Below are 15,703 nucleotides of genomic sequence, written 5' to 3'. Positions count from 1 at the left end.
CTATCCACCCTGTTTCCTTTTCCTCGATTCGGATGTGGTCTGGTGGGATATCGAGTACCTGTCCGAAGGTCGTTTAAATATTAGTTATATATCATGTGTACTTACATAGTCATAAAGGTCCTTCCAGTTCATCCAATGTCCTTGGGTAGCAAGGGTATACATCCATGTCCATACGTACCAGTTAGATTACTAGTAAACTACCATATGGGTAGTTTAGGAAGATACTAGAACTACTACTAGAACGCGATATCATACAATGAGTCAGTTCATTCATGAGTCAATACTTGCTAGAACATTACAGTACATTACTATTCTTACTAGATAGAGAGAACATACATTACAGCTAGAACATTACAGTACATTACTATACCTGCTAAATAGAGAAAGAACACACATTACAGCTAGCACACGTAGAACATTTCAGTACATTACATATACATGAATACATTGACATAATTGTGATCCATTGTATCAGAGCATGCCTTAAATGTCATGGCCCGAGTTGTAGCCAGAGTCTCTTGGAGGGAGAGCGTGATTTTGCGTATAGATCTATACTGGATTGACTATCCTACACCTTGCTACTAGCTACAGCCGGACCTGCAGGTCTGCGGGTGCCAAACGTCATTTCTTTTTACGACCATACCTTTGTCGTTGTTATCCAGTTGATAGTATGGTACAATTAATCACATGATGCCTTAATATAAATCCGGTTTAAGGTAGTTAGTACAGCAGTAGTTCTTATAGCACTACACTACAGTACTACATTAATTTTCCCTTACATATATTTAGTGATCTTTTCACTTAAACATTAAATGTAAAAACTATATTTTGTTAATGATAGTTACACTTGGAAAATTACACACTTTTACAAGAAACGAACATTCAGAGCAGTTAAGTCTTGGTAGAAGACTCTCTGTTATAATAGTAGGAATCAAAGGGATTTCTAGAGTTTTTCAAACGTTTACAGTTGTTTTACATACATTTTCAATACTTACGATTTACATACATTTTCAATACTTACGATTTATACACATTTTCAATACTTACAAATTCTTACATACAAATTTTTACATACAAATTAAAGACACTAAAATACTTATGATCTCACCATCTTTAAAGTTAATACTCTCTTTTAAAATAACTTGTATCCTCAGGTCAAACATAGACAGGTACCGATGTAAGGTTTAGAGAAGATGGAGCTCGTTTAAGACTCATCTTTCATTTTGATTTATGCTTTAGTGTTTATCAAAATTTGACAGAACACACTTGTATAATAATTAGATTATTAATGCAATGGATGATGTTGTTGCTTGTTTACTACTTTTCATTGTTGTGATACTGTACATGATGTCCTCCGCCCCAGAACGTTTCCGTCGTTCTTAGTTTTGGGGTGTGACAGAACAACTATTGATTCGAGAACACTAAAATGAATATTGTCCACATAAATCATATATTTTTGTCAACTTTAATAATATGTGATTAGATACATATAATCACATGTGATTATATGTATTCAATCACATATGATTTATATGAATGATATTCATTTTTGAGTTTTCGTTTCAATATTTTTTTCTCATATATTTAATCATATGCGATTATAAGTATTTAATTACATATGATTAACGCGGACAAAAATTTGTTTTAATGTTCTTGATTCAATAGTTTTTCTTGTGTATATAATTACATGCTACTACATATATATATATATATATATATATATATATATATATATATATATATATATATATATATATATATATATATATCACATATGATTTATTGAATCAATAACGCGAAAACAAATATTTTTCACATAAATCATATGTGATTAAATACACAAGCCCAACTATTGAATTAAAAACGCAATAATGAATGTTGTCCACATAAATCATATGTGATTAAATACATATAATCAAATATGATTTATTTGGACAAAATTCATTATTTCTTTCTCAATTCAATAGTTCTACTCATGTACTTCATCACATGTGTTTAGATGTATCAAATCATATATGCTTTATATTGATAGTATTCGTTTTCACATTTTTTATTCAATATTTTTTCTCATGTATTTAATCATATGTGATTATATGTATTTACTCACATATGATTAATGTGGAAAAACAAAAATTATTGAATTGAAAACGCGAAAATGAATCTTGTATACATAAATTATATATGACTAAATGTACAAGAACAAATGTTGAACGAGAATGTGAAAAAGAATATTCTCCATACAAATCATATATGTTTAGATACATATAATCTAATGTAATTAAATACACAAGAACAACAACTGAATCGAGAATGCAAAAACGAATATTTTCCACATAAATTCTATGTGATTAGATACATATAATCAAATATGATTATATGCATTTAATCACATATGATATATGTGGACAATGTTTATCTTTGTGTTCTCGATTCATTAGTTGTTCTCGTGTATATAGTCTTATGTGATCATATGTATCTAATCATATATGATTTATATAAACATTATTATTTTTTGTCCATATAAATCATATGTGATTCCATATAAATCATATGTGATTAGATACATATAATCACATGTGATTATATGTATTTAATCACATATGATTACAGTTGATAAAGAACAATTATCAAAGTGAGAATGTGATAATGAATCTTATCCACATACACACACGCACACACACACACACACATATATATATATATATATATATATATATATATATGATTGGATACATATAATCACATGTAATTATATGTATTTAATGAGATATGATTTATGTAGACAATATTTATTTTTACAGTTTCAATTGAATAATTGTTTTTGTGTATTTAATCACATGTGATTATATGTATATAATCACTTATGATTTGAGGTGGACACCATTCATTTTTGCCTTCTCGGTTCAATAGTTGTGCTCATGTACTTAATCACATGCGATTAAACATATAATCACATGCGATAAAATACATGGGAACAACTATTGAATCGACAAAGCGAAAATGAATTGTGTGATTAGATTCATATAATTACATGTGATTATATATATTTAATCGTATATGATTAATTTGGATAATGATTTGTTTTTGTGTTCTTGGTTTAATATTTGTTATCATGTATATCATCACATGTGATTGTATGTATCTAATCACATATGATTTATATAAACAATATTCATTTTTTGCAAATAAAATCATATGTGATTAGAATCATATAATCACATCTGATTAAATGTATTTAATCACGTATGATTAAAGTGGAAATAATACAATTATTGAATCGAGAATACGAAAATGAATCTTAGTCACATAAATCATATGTCATTAAATACACATAACCACATGTTATTATATGTATCTAATCACATATGATTTATGTGGACAATAATCATTTTCATGTTCTCGATTCAATAGTTGTTACTGTGTATTTAATCACATGTGATTACACATATCTAATGTGACTCACCTCCTTAATAGGAGAGTTAATGTAATTCACCTCCTTGAACTTGAAAATCAGCTAGCATGAACAAGATGGATTATTTTCTTTCCGAGAACCTACAAAAATTATAACATTATTTATCTTGTGCTTTGGTTTACTACTTTTATAAAATTTATGTATATATTTTCTTATTTTCTCTTTGATTGTAGTGTGCTTTGGGGGATCTATTTTCTTACCTTTCAACACATTCTTAAATTTCGATAAAATAATATTGGTAAAGCTCCCCATTTTATCTTTTTAGAAATATAAAGATATTATTCTAATGATTTTTGGTTGATTTTATATTAAATTTACAATTTAGTAACTTTAGGTTGTCACTTTCTGGACCACAACACTCTTAGAATAAACTGTACCAATCTAATAAGAATGACATCAGTCCCTTTATATGTGGGAAACTCTATACATCCATATCTAATTATAGGATTTGGAATTTTGGCATTTGGGGTTCTAAAGAATTTATTATGATTTTTTGAAGACAATGCATGAAATTTTTGACAGCATGCACCAGCCTGAGAAGATTGCCAATTTTACCCCTGAAGGAGATGGAATTTCGAAATGTGATTCAAAGTTTGAAGAAACTAGACAAACTAAGATTTCTAGAAAACTAAGTCTCAAGATTTTTAGATGTTCTTATTGATCTGCACAAATTTTAGAAGTTGGAGGACAGATTTAGGAAAATTGATCATAATAGCCTTTAAATCACTTTTGGTGTTCTATTAAGGACTTAATGGTTAAGCCTTAAGTTTATCACTTTTTATATGATTGTTGGTTACTTATTAGGCTATTAAAATGTGCAATTCAATTTAACCTAAGGGCCTTAATGTTTTTCTTAATGATGGTTCAAAGTTAAGGATTTTCACATAAAATGTTACTTTTTCATTGAGACATTTCATCGAATACTTGGTGTTCATAAAAAATCTATACAAATATCAACTTTACTAGCTATTGTGATTGTGTGTGTGTGTGTGTGTTATTATAGAGATAAGAGTGACCACCTGCAACATTGATAAACTCTACAAATATTAACTTTACTAGCCGAAATGTTCACAAATCCATTCTGATGTATTATGTATAGATAATATATTGAGTTATTGATGGGTACCAAGGTCTAAAGTGGAATAAAAGGAAAAGGAGAAGACAGAGATTGCATATTCAGATAGTCAAAGCAATGTTCACTATCATAAAAGGAGGACACGAACTTAACTCAAGATGAAGGGTAAAAGATATAATTTCGATCGGTTAGAAAAGTTGGTAAAATTAGTGAGAATTTAGAGATTAATTATAAGTTTGAAGAATAAACAATAAAAGAAGAACCTACCAGATTGAGTTAGCGATGGAGATTTGATATGATGAAGAAAGATCAAGAACAAGAAGCTCCACAGATTCCGCCATTTCTGCTCGAATATCCAGTTTTATTCCAGTCTCTGTTTGCTTAGATTGCTAAATATAAGTCTTTTCCACCTATATACTATATATATATATATATATATATATATATATATATATATATATATATATATATATATATATATATATATAATTGGCATTTGATTTTGGTTTTACCTCGATTATTGAGATACACAACCAGTGAAATTCAAAACATTCTTGTAAAATACCTAAATTGGATTGCGATTCAGATAGAATGTCTCCTATGATGTGAGATTAAGTATCATACACTCGATTTGTCGTTCATCATAAGCTTAATTTCGTGAATTTCATGATAAAATCAAGTATATTTAGGTTGAAAAACACATGTGTATAGACTTGAAAGAACCCTACCTGGAAGCTCCCATCGATCGTGTTTGTAGAGATCAACTCCGGTGTCGATTGGGGGTTGTGGAACAGATAGTTAATTATGAGCTCGACGTCGGTGGGTGAAATCGGAAATCGACTGGTTTGGCAGAGGTCCGGTGACCTCAATGGTTGTCTGGTGGCCTCAATGGTAGTCTGGTGAGAAATGATACGTTTAGATAGAATGGTGGAGTGAGGGTGGGTGGGATATGTTTTTTTTTTTTTTTTTTTTTTTTTTTTTTTTTTTTTAATTATAAAATTATTCTTAAATGTTCTCAATCTCAAAAATATTCTTGTTTGAACATATATATATATATATATATATATATATATATATATATATATATATATATATATATATATATATATATATTAAAGTTAAATGGGTTGACGGGTTGACAACATGTTGATAATTTTTATCCGCCCAACCTATTTAATTAGATGGGTTAGACGGATTAATCCATTTAAGTTAAAAGGATTGAAAATCTCAACCCAACCCGTTAATTTTGGGTTGGGTTCGAATTAGATTGGTGGGTTGGATCGATTTTTGCTAGCTCTAACTATTAATCCCATAAAGTTAATCCATCGTTTGACATTTATTCTCAAAGTTTCACACGGATTGCACATTCAAAACATTTTGAATTGTGTTTCTTCCACGAAATACTGTACTATAAATACTAGAATCATTTTCCTGTTAGATTAATTTACATTTTCCTGTTAGATTAGAAAGTAGATAAAGCAAAATTTATAAATTTATTGTTTGGTTATGCACTCAAAATTTATAAATCTACACCTTCTGTATTTTTTTCATGGTAAATTTTTTTTATTATAAAAGTACCCATGGTTTTATTATTAACTTTATCATCGAACAATGTTATCTTTAGTTCATCTTTTCATATGAAATGTATAAAATGATGTTCATTATGATGTTTTATAAGCTAAAAATATGATTTTTTTTTTGTTTTGCTTTAAAATGGTTTTTTAGGCTAAAAATGCAAAATTTTGAAAGCATAGAAGCTAGATAATTGGCAGCACAAACAAAAGTTTATTCAGATTGAAAACAGAAACAAAAATCTAGATATCAAATTCTAAAATTGAAAGCACATCCTACTATCTAACTCATTTCACATTCTGAAATCAAATGAAACTCAGAAATACAAACTATAAATCATTCCTGAAATTAAAATCATAAACGAGAAGCAGAAACTTGGAAGCAGAATTAGAAAAAAGAAATCATACTAGAAATCTGACTCAAAACTTACATGAGAGATTATTTAAGGGCGAGTTCACCATACTGACAAGCTTAGCATAACCTTCATCCTCCACACATTACCAACATCAATATCATTGGCCATCGTCAAACACCAAGAGAACCTCCATAACCATTAATCCAAAATCGATCGCACCACATCACCTATAACAACACCTAACAGTCACACATGCCACACCAAAAAACTCCATCTTCTCGCTATTATCACCAACGTTTCATTTAACCCTCGAACCAAAACCATCACTTTAACATAAGCATATCCTTCATCATAACCACCGCCGTCAAACACCTTCGGGATCTTCATCCAAAAACATGCTAAACCACAGCGTGAAACATCACCAGTCTAGCCTCTCGGACCATTATCAGCCATCGAGAAATATCACCCATTCACAACATCTTCTTCAAACCTGCTCGTCATCTCTCCGATCAACAACCAAACATGGTTCAACTGACCTCCTTCATATTGGATCGAGACTGGACACCATCACTGCCACATGCACTAGCTGTGAACCTGGCATCATCTTCTTCACACCATGAAACATAATAACAACTGGACACCCTCTTCCACCCTTATTCGCATCCTAAAATCACTTGTTACCCGAACTTCTTCACCATTGAACAATTGAAACCCTTCAATCAGAACCGAGCATTTTGAATCAAGAAACAAAGAAGAAAGGAATGTTGTGAAGTTTTTTGGTTTGAATTTTATGCGGCTACTGGGAAAAATAACGAAAATAGAAGGGGAGTAGGGCACAACGGAGAAAACTTTAACAAGCATGCCTCATCTGTCATGTGGGTTACTTTTTATGGGTTAATTTATTTTGTTGGTTCTAGCATAACACATTCATGTAATAAAAAAAAAAAAAACTAAAGTACAACAAAAAAAAATTAAGTAAAATTGTAATTGTTGTTTTAAATAAATTTTTATTTTTTTTTATGATTCTTCCTGAAAAGGTGTCTTTGGCTTTTAGGTTACTAATGTTATTTTTTCGGGGTTTTAAAGAAATTGTTGTTTTAAATGTACAATAAAAGATTTTTCATTATTCATCCGTTTTCCATACACATTGATAAAAGAAAAAATATTATTGTTTAGGCTGAGAGGTATCTTTATGCATGGGAAAGGAGGGAAAAAAATATCACGTCATTAATTTAATTATTCCACAACCAATCTATTAAGTTGTGGAAATGATATTCACTAGGGAATTTGCGGTGAAGAAGATAAAAATTGTAGAGAGAGATAGACACATAAATTTTCCACCAATCACAGTCATCGTCCTTTTCCGTAGTGGGTACCATGCCAAAAGACACATATCCATTTTTGAGACGGTATTCACACGTAGCCTACTATGCCACATGGGACATTACACGTAGTTTGATGCCCCATACCGGATGGCTTAAAGAGATACGCGTTATTATTGTCATTGATGAGTTAAAAATATGATCACAAACAATTAACTAGTGCGGTCTATATAAAATTATAAATAGCTCTAATAAAATAAACTTAAAAAAAAGTTTTATTATTATTTGATAACTAAATTTTGGTTATATAAATAAAATTTTCACTTAACCTCCTTTGATTTTCATGTATTTACACATTAAATTATTAAAAGAATTATATCCACATCTATTGAATGTATTATATTATTTTTTTTATCATAATTGTTAATATATAAATTAGTTTTATAGCACAATTAGGATGTTAGAGTATTTTTAAGGTCAATCATTCAAAGTCATTACTTTTACCATTTCATGTTTCTGTTAACTTTTATATCATCGTAAGAATATATTAATATTTATATATTGAAATCGTCGGAACGAAACAAATCGAAAGTAATCGCCGAAATGAAACAAATTGTAGACGTCGCATCGTGCGGGTACGCTACTAATATATATATATATATATATATATATATATATATATATATATATATATATATATATATATATATATATATATATATATATATATATATATATATATATATATATATATATATAGGGGGTTAAGTTTAAATGAGAATACTAAATAAAGTAAGAATGTGAAAACATTACTTTATATTACCATTCTGCTATGAATTTTGTATATACAGCGTTATGACATTATTCATCAGCAAATATATGAACAATCACATATTATTATTCACATTAAAATTCTGTATGTACAACTTTATAACGTTATTCATCAACGAATATATGAACAATCACATATTTAACATTCACAATAGAATTTACTAAATTACTATATATATATATATATATATATATATATATATATATATATATATATATATATATATATATATATGTTCAATGTGGATTAACAAATATTGTGTGGATGTAGGGATTAATATGGGCCAAAGTGTGATTTAATTTTAATAAATAATTAATTAAATCATCTACCCTTTAATTTAGGCAAATTACTTTATTTAAAAGCCTGTCTTCTCAATCGTTTGATTTTCTTCTGTAAGATTTTCATTTCTCTTGTGAGCTCTTCACCCAATCTATGCTCTCATTCCTCTTATCATCTCTGTCGATGGGAAACTTATACATCCGTTGAGGTATGTTCTTTCCCAAACAATCTATCTAAATTAGTTTTGTTCTCAACCCTACCCTTCTCTCAAATCAGATCAAATGTAATTTGGTTCAGATCCAAAATTGATATTCCTGATGCATATATTGTGAGTACACAACATCAATCCCCAAGAATCTGATGGTGTTGACGAAAGTCTTTTTTTATATCCTTCATCCTCTCGTTCATCATCACCACCATCTCTTAATCGGTTCTTAACTCTTCGATTTCAGCGTTCAAAATTTCACTATCAAATTCAATATAAATCAGTTATGTTGAAAGTGATAGTTACACAGGCATCGGAGGAATAAAATGTTTGCTAAGGTAGATCCTTCTCAGAAATCATAAGCGCGTATGGGATTATGTTCGTTGAGGCTTCATCATCGAGTCGTCGAGTACACTACCTGATCGGTAGTCTCCCTTGCAGCCATGGCTAAACAAACATGGATCTTTTTAGGTTAGTTTCTCTTTTTATTAATTTTTGAAATATATAGTATTAGCAAAGATATTGAGAAGTTCAGAAAAAATATGCTTTATATGTTGTTCTTATCTTCATTTGAATGGGGAATAAGTTGTGTAGGAGGCAATACAAAACCTTTATAATAAATGTAGTTTTTATCTTCATTTGAAAGCGATTATGATTAGGTTGAATATGATTATACTAATGAATAAAGATTATGAGGAAGACACTATATAATTTAGAAGTTGGGGGTCAATACCCACTGTGCTCTCACTCTTCTTTAATTTTACATATTCATCATTCAAGTTGATTTCACAGTTCAGAATATGATGCCTTATATGATTATAGAGTTTTAAGCTGATCTTGCTAATTAGAATATGACTTAACCCTGCATATGATTGCCTGCCAAGTTTTTGTTAAAATGCTTGAATGAATTAGTATCTTATCTTTGAAAATGCATCATCATAATACAATAGTCATGTTATTTGTATAATCTTATTCCCATTCTTATTTCTATTTTTAATACAGGTACTTGTTTACTCGTTTGTTGAAGATCTAAAGTCAAAGGAAATAAATTCCCATATATGAAGAATGAGAATGAAGATTCTTTCATGAATGACATTCTATTCTTAAAGAATGAAGGTTTCTTCAAGAATGACTTACTATAAAGCTTGTACTCTTATAGAACGTGGCAAAAGTTCAACAAGTGACATTGTATTTTATAGAATGCGACAGTAAAAATTGCTTTTTGGTTATTTTTGGACCTTAGATTCTTCAATAATGTTAATAATAGATGATTATTCTTTGAGAATGTTGTTATTCTTCAACTCATGGTTCAAAAATTTGTTATTCTTAAAAATGCTCATTCAATCAGAATATGTAATCTGTCAGAATTTGTATTCAATCAGAATATGTATTCTATTAGAATGTGTATTTTAAACTCTTGGTCCACATTCATTCCTACATCCACACAATACTTACCATCCACATTATAACCTAGCCGTATATATATATATATATATATATATATATATATATATATATATATATATATATATATATATATATATATATATATATATATATATATATATATATATATATATATATATATATATATAAGATCAAATAAGAACCTTTAAAGGTTAGAACGCTAAGAACCTCTTATATTTAGCTTATTATTAAGGGTAACTTGGTCCATTCAAAATCTTTGATTTTCTTATAAAACGACAAAAAAATATAAGGATATTTTGGTCAATATAACAAAAAGATATTTTGTTATTAACAATATCATAGATCTTATTTTCTCGTTAAACACAAATAGAGTCAAAGCTCCTCCACCAATTTTCTTTCTCCTCTACTTGCTTCCTTAGACACTACCATCGTCAGCCACCTCTGGCCACCATATGTAACTAGCCCCACCACTGCCTCCTTCATCCCAGTCGATGACTCTACCCTCTCTCGTCATTGATGTGCTTCATCTTTAACTAGTTCTCTCCAATCTGCATGAAAACCACCATATCTGGTTCTCCATCGTCATCATAAGCCTCCGATAACTTTCCACTAACCTACGATGCATCATATTTGTTACATGTCATCGTCATTGTCGATATTGCAACCGCTATTGCGGTGTTGTGTCCTCAACTGCCGCTGCCTACCGTCAACCACTAGAATCATTATTTTCTTTAGATCTAATGCGATAGGATGAAAATTCGTCACCGACACCATCGTTCCCTAAACATTCGCTGGAATGTCGGGTCAGTCACACTTTGTTTTGTTTATGGTATGGAACCACCTCATAACACGACCTTACCAAGGTGTTTCTACTTCAGATCTATCGTCGACCGTCGTACTACCACCTACCCTCTCCGACTGCATGTTTCTGGCGACTTTTCTTTGTGCTTATTGCTCAGATTTGGTTAGATATGAATGATTATAGTTCTTGTTTTCTCATCTCTGGTCATGTTCCTAGTCCAGATCTTTCAAGATTTCGTCAGATCTAGAACCTCCACCTTCAGATCTGCCATCAGTGTCGCCTTCGCCTTCAAATCTGCCATATTTTGTCATCATAACACTAGAATGTGTCACACTATGCTTCTTCGGTGATAGATCTACGATCTCGTGTGACAAATCTACGATTTATGCTTCTAGATATATGATTTATGCCTCCAGATATACGAGCTTTGATGAGATTGGCAGACCATAGCTGATATTGTTGTTAACCGCCACTACCTTTGATGCCTCGCAGCTCTGGTGAAGCATCACCAACTCACCTCCATGTCTTTCTCTCTGATCTTCAGTGAAATACCACCAGTTCTGCATCAGGTATGTTGATTTTTTATTTGATTTTTTTTATACGTTAAGCTATGAATTTAATATTTTATTTTCTTTTTTGTTATTAACTATTGTTAATATTTGCTTTAACATCTATTAAGTTGTGAATTTTTTTATTAAGTTGTGAATCACTACAACAAAATGGAGCTAATGCAACCCTGCTATAAGGATGTGTTAGGCCTTGAAAAATTTGCATAATGCCTAAAGCAACATTTTACCTAATGTTGCATTAGGCAAAGTTGCATTAGACCTAAAACAATATTTTTCTTGAAAAATGCAACTCTTTTTGAAATACTTGCAAATCTTTTCTAGATACAACCTTTGTTATGTAGAGCAACATTCTTTATGCTAAATATGCAACTCTTGTTACACTTATATGCAACATTTTAAATTATTTTAGTTACGAAAATGCAATTTTTTTTATAATAAATTGCAACTTTTTTTATGTTTCTAGTGAACAATTGCAAAACTTCTCTATGGTATATGCAACCTTTGTTACGTACTTAGTTGCAAAAAATGCGACCTTGTTTATTTTCAAATGCAATTTTTTATTTTTTTATTTTAATTTAATTTTTTTTTTCTAATTTTAATGTGACATCTTTTTTTCCTAGTCATGTAGGCGCTACATATATTTTACTACATTGCTACACTAAAATTACACCATCACAATAATAGCATAAATATGTTATATAATTTTATGGTCTCCTTTGACATGTCTAAATTCAAAATAACAACCATAAATGAAAGTAAACACAAATTTATCAACTATAATCACAAAAAAAAGTAATAAAAACATCATAGACGTTTACTAAACATAGATGATAAATCATATTAGCAATTATTGACCTTCTAGGTTGTTGTTCGGTAAACTTCCGCATCATGGCTTCAAAGCTTTATCGTTGGTTGTTAATATTTATTCACATAACTTCTAATTTTCAACCTGATTTTTTCATGGTCCTCTTGAATCTCTTTTCACATTTCAATCAACATATTTCTTTCAACTTCATATAGCACGCAATACTTCCTAATAACACATGCCACAACAAGATGACATTAAATCAAGAAAATATAATACATAACACCAGGATCTTTAACAAAATATAGACTAATCAGATCAATGGGTTTGTTGTTAAGAAATGTAGTTCTCGACAATGTCCTAGATTTGGAAAATGATTGGCTTACCTTTTTCATTAAAACATATATTTTATTTACAAACCAAAACCAACAGCGGAAATGAAAACCCAAAAACTAATGTTTAAGAAAAGAAATCAAAATCTTCTAATCACGTAACGTGTATAGTCAGATATTTCTTTTTCCCTTACTTATACCTGCAACTCCTGAAACAGTTGTTTAGAAGTGAAAGGGTAAGCAAGAAGCTTAGAGAATTCCAACACAACATCACATCAAGGTAGTATAACATCTTTCCTGCCATCAAAGAACAATATAACATACATCACAATGGACTCGACATCATTTCCTTAGATCTAATGACTCGGTATTTCTACCTTCTGTCCATGGACTCGGCTTCATCGCATTCAGTTCAATGACTTAACACAATGGCATTTTGTCAAATGACTCGGCACAATGGCCTTCAGTCAATTGACTCAGCATAATAGCCTTCGATCATCCGGCTCGGCCTTACAGCCTTCAACCCACCATACTATATACAATCAATACTAGCAACACAATCAAGTACTAATCATACATGTCCTAATAACTCATATGACCTAAAACCAAAATATAAAACTTCAATGTCATGCAGTGAAGAACTCACCTCAAGTCACACATGAATCACAACGAGCAAGCTCCCGAGCTCCAACAATCAAAGCAATTCATTCTTCCATATTTAAGTGTTTTAAAATATTAATAAACACTCCTTAAACCCATGATTCTAGTAATACACCCCTAATATTATTTTAAGCTTTATACAATAAAATTGCAATTTGTTTAGGACCTATTTTGACCCCTTTAATCCCTATCAATCCACATTATAAAGTCATATTCATAAGTTTAGATCAATACCTTTACAAGGATAAATTATAGTCAATCTAATTGTTTTTATATGATATATTATGAATTTTACAAAATTGCATATCAATACAGCTAATTACAGACCATTTAGGGAAAATGATGATTTTCATCCCAATTAGGTTCAGCATCACGTCAAGGAAAAACTCATGGAGATACTAGACTCAAAACATGAACTTTGGGTATTAATGGAACCTACATCCAACCATCCGTGATTGATTTATATTTTTTACAAAATATGGATAAGATAAGGTAATTTCGTAAAATCACAATTTTATTCATTTAGGGTTAATTTGACATCTTAACCCATTAAGCACAATGAAAACGACTCAATAATGATGACTTAAAAGTAATTAAAAGATGTTGAACCAAAAATGACAATTAGAATTGTAAACCACAACCAGAAGTAGGTCATCTAAAATGGAACTCCAAAGTACAATACTTTATCGGTAAATTCATAGAATTGGGGTTTAAACTTGCATTAAAATAATCTTCCAAACAATACAAAGAGCATAAAAATGAGGCTAGACTTATTACCACCACTACCATCATGTAGTGGCGGCACAGTGACTGCCACCACTACATTTCAGTTTTTTACTAAGAAAAAGAGGAAGATTCCAAAGAAAAATGAAGATTAAAATACCTTAAATGATGGATTCGATCCCAACATCCCTAGGTCGAATTCTTCTCCATTACATTTCAGTTTTTTGGTGACATCAGGAGCAAGGTGATGGCAGCAGTGGTTTTCTTGCGAGGAGGCGGTGGCGTGGGCTAGAACGGCGCCAAACAAAGGAAAAAATGGGGAAACGATTTAGGGTTTCACTCTTTTTTGGCTGCTATGAACGACAAGAAAAAAGGGATGGGTGAAAACCCTTCCTTCAAATACGTACTCACATGCACATACATGCACAAATTCCCGAAAATGGAAAAAATGTTCTTTACTTTACATTTCTTCAAAATTACTTTCAAAATTAGACAATATCACCCCACAAACACAAATATATATATATATATATATATATATATATATATATATATATATATATATATATATATATATATATATATATATATATATATATATATATATATATATATATATATATATATATATATATATATAACTAACAAAATAAACCTTCGTTAACAAGCTTCAAGGATATTTTATTATTTCAATAGATTGTGATATTTTAAACATGTGCATGCATAACTTTCCAACTATTGGTAAAAGTCATCCATACTTCACAAAACTTTACAATAATTTCAAGATATAGAAAATTATACTTGGAGGGAACTAAAATTAACATGTTTAAATTAATAACATATAGAGTGAAATAAAATTTTCTAATTTATTTGGAGGGAAATTGAAAAAAATTATATTCGGAGGGAATGAAAATTAACGATTTAACTTTTGTAATAAAAGTTGTAACTTTTAATAAGATTGCAACTTTTTTAAAAAAATTTGCAATTTTCAATAAATATTTGTTACTTAAAAAAAAGTTGAAATTTTCAATAAAATTTGAAACATTTTTAAAACAAAGTTGCGTTTTTTTAATGATAGTGACCACTTTTTCAAACAAAGTTGCATTAAATTTTCCAGTGCAACCTTTTTGTTCGACGATGACATGACATGAAATCCATTGTAGATGGTATTCTGTAGCTGGATTCCATCACAAATTTCATGGTAGTGAATCCCTAGAAAAATTTGTGGTGGTGAATCCCTAGCAAATTCCGTGGTGGTGAATTCCTAACAAA

The 15,703-nt window shown here is 30.0% G+C and overlaps 1 long non-coding RNA gene across 1 annotated transcript; it reads right to left on the bottom strand.

Moving 5' to 3' along the window:
• Positions 1-12,609: 12,609 nt before the first annotated feature.
• On the bottom strand, positions 12,610-14,917 carry LOC122195991 (uncharacterized). The gene is made up of 3 exons (XR_006187172.1): positions 14,592-14,917; positions 13,249-13,345; positions 12,610-12,944 (listed from the first exon to the last, which is right to left on the bottom strand). It is a non-coding gene; the product is annotated as an uncharacterized LOC122195991 (long non-coding RNA).
• Between the last annotated feature and the right edge of the window lie 786 nt (positions 14,918-15,703).

Source organism: Lactuca sativa, chromosome 9, assembly GCF_002870075.4.
Source record: "Lactuca sativa cultivar Salinas chromosome 9, Lsat_Salinas_v11, whole genome shotgun sequence".
Taxonomy (NCBI): domain Eukaryota; kingdom Viridiplantae; phylum Streptophyta; class Magnoliopsida; order Asterales; family Asteraceae; genus Lactuca; species Lactuca sativa.
This window is presented reverse-complemented; position numbering and strand designations above follow the sequence as displayed.